We start from the raw sequence: 3,302 nt of genomic DNA, 5'->3' as shown, positions 1-3,302 counted from the left end.
CATCATGTTTTGCAGCCATGGCTAGTAATAATCAACTGTTGCTTCTCTGCTATTCTCACTTCTCTGCTTTCTGCCCTGATCCCTGGGCACTACCGCTGCATCAAGCTCATAACTCTCTGAGGCTGTGTTGTTCAGGGAACCCACCACACCTTCTCCCCTCACCCTCCTGCAGGGAGGCTGGCTGCAAGAGGCAGCTACTTTGTTTCTCCCAGTCTACCAACTCTCCGAGTTCTGACCTGTGCAAACTTATGAACAGATCCCACACTCAGATGTGCTTGTGTGCAGTTTGTGTTGCTTCTATGCTGTCCCCACTTCTCTCCTTTCTGCCCTGATACCTGGGTACAGCCACTGGCCATGTGCAGCTCACAACTCTCCCAGACAAGGCTGTTCACGGAACTCCCCGCATCTTCTCCCTTCCCTCCTCCTCCTGCAAGGAGCTCTGGCTGCAAGAGGCAGCTTCTTAGTTTCTCCCAGTCCACTGCTAGACACCCAGCATTCTTACTTGTGGTATCTTTTATGCACAGATCCCACGCTCAGACATGCTTGTGTATAGTTTGGGTGGTTTTTGTTGAGTTTTAGATGTTCAACTTATTGTTGTTTCAAGGGGAGAGAGCTGGTGATGTCCCTCACTCTGCTATGTTTCTGATGTCACTCCCAGCACTCCCTTGGAGCAAAAATAATTATGATTTTGGACATATTGAAATGGGTAAAAGAAAAAAGTTGACTTTGCCAGCGTCACCACAAATCAACTCATGATGTCTCCCATGATGTAAAGGGAGACTGGGTGGGTGAACACCTAACTTCCCTGGAGATTTGTAAAAAGACTAGGGAACATGCACAGAATGCAAGCCAGTGTCTACAGGCAAGGGAGAAAGTACAAAATTAAGATTTAGTGCTAATTTTAAGAAAATAAAAGGAGGCTATCAGCAGCTGGTCTGTTGAATTGTAGGACTGAGAAAAGACATAGAAGGGTAAAAATTCTACCACAAGAGGGAACACAAAGCATGAAGAAGATGTATCTAAACAAGGTCTGAGAAAGCCGCAGCATTTTCAGCAGAACTCATGAAAGTTATTTCTACCTTGAATGCAGTTAGTAAAGATTGGAGTAGGTGATTATTACTTCAAATGTGAAAACAGCAAAACAAAACTCCAAGAAACATGACAAATCAGGGAAACATGACAGCATCAAAAATCACAATAATAGGAATTCCAGTAACAGAACACAAAGATATGAAGATGTATGATTTACCCAATAAAGGATTAAAAATAGCTGTTTTAAGGAAACTCAATGAGCTACAAAAAACACAAAAATATAATACAATGAAATCAGAGAAACAATACATGATCAAAATGAGAAATTAACAAAGAAAGAGAAATCACAGAAAAGGACCAGATATTCGCGAGCTGAAGAATTCAATAAATGAAATTAAAAATATAATAGAAAACATGAATAGATGAATAGACCAAAAAGAAGTTAAAATTCAGTGAGATAAAGGATAAAAACTTTGAAATAACCCAGTTAGAGGAGAACTAACACAAAAGAATGAAAAAAAGCCTGTGATCTATGGGAGACTATAAAAAACAAACAAACAAACAAATGAACAATATATCCAAGCCATTGGAGTTTCAGAAGGTAAAAAGAGGGAAAGAGGTCAGAAAGTTTATTTAAATAAACAATGGCTGAGAACCTCTCAAAACTGTGGAGAGATTTGGGCATCCAAGTTCATAAAGCTAATTGATTACCCCATGATTTCAATCCAAACAATCTTCTCCAAGACACATAATAGAACTGTCAAAAATCTAAGACAGAGAGAGAATCCTAGAGGAAGCAAGTGAAAGAAATATTGTAACCAACAAAGGAATCCCTATTTGACCAGTAGTGGATTTCTCAGCAGAAATCTTATAAGTAAGAGAGAGTGGGATGTTATACTCAAAGTGCTGGGAAAAATGCCAACCAACAATACTCCATTTGACAAAGTTAACCTTCAAAACTGAAGGTGAAATAAAAACTTTCGTAGACAAAAGCTGAATGAATTCATCACCACAAGACATGCCTTACAAGAAATGCTGAAGTTCTCAAAGCAGAAATAAAAGAACACTAATTAGTAACATGAAATCATGTAAAAATATACAACAAAATTGTAAAGTTAAATATGTACTCAGATTTAGAAAATTCTGATTCTATTATATAAGGGTGTGTTAAACATTTAACTATAGTATAAATGTTAAAAAAAGAATATCAAAAATAACTATAGCTGGGGGGATCGTTTTATGAACTAAATAGATGACTAACCAATATGTACTGTATACTTGAAACTAATTTAAATAAATAAATTAAAAAATAAATTTAACTCTCCACTAGAAAAAAATGATTCATACTTGACAAAAAGACCTTCATCTTACATCAAATTATTCGGAAATAAACATGCGTTGATGTTTTGTTTGCAAAAAAAAGTATAGCTACTAAAATTCGTTAATAAATATGCACTAGAAAGAGATAAATGATGACATTAAAAATAAAAAGGGGAGTAAAAAGATAGAATTTTGTATGTGGCAGAAGTTAAGTTGTTACCAGCATACTACAGACTATTATAAGATGTTTTATGTAAGTTTCATGGTAACCACAAAGCAAAAACCTATATTAGAATCACAAAAGATAAAGAGAAGAAAATCAGAGCATACCACAATGAAAAATTGCTGAATCAAAAAGGAAGGCAGCAAGAGAGAAAGCAAGGAACAGGGGCACTACAAAACAGCCAGAAATCAATTAAATTAGATGATATTAATGTATCCTTATATCAATAATCATTCTAAATGTAAATGGATTGAATTCTTCAATCAAAAGTCACGGAGGGCTGGTTGGATTGAAAAAAAAAAAACAAGACCCAACTTTATGCTGCCTACACAAGACTCAGTTCAATTTTAGGAATACACTTAAGGTTAAAGTGAAGAGATGGAAAAAGATATTTCAATTTTGGGGATAGATACCAAGAAGAGGGATTGCTGGCTCATATGGTAACTCTATTCCTAATTTCTTGAGGACCCTCCTTACTGTTTTCCATAGTGGCTATACCAATTTTCACATTCCCATCAGCAATGTATAAGAGTTCCTTTTTCACCACAACCTCTCCAACACTTGTTATCACTTGTCCTGTTAACAATAGCCATTCTAACAGGTTTAAGGTGGTACCTCATTGTGGTTTTGATTTGAATTTCCATAATAGCTAGTGAAGTTGAGCATTTTTTCACATGTCTGTTGGCCGTTCATATGTCTTGGGAGAGGTGTCTGTTTAGGTTCTCTG

Source organism: Pteropus vampyrus, unplaced genomic scaffold, assembly GCF_000151845.1.
Source record: "Pteropus vampyrus isolate Shadow unplaced genomic scaffold, Pvam_2.0 Scaffold419, whole genome shotgun sequence".
Classification (NCBI taxonomy): domain Eukaryota; kingdom Metazoa; phylum Chordata; class Mammalia; order Chiroptera; family Pteropodidae; genus Pteropus; species Pteropus vampyrus.
The sequence above is the reverse complement of the archived record's forward strand: the minus strand, read 5'-3'. Positions refer to the sequence as shown.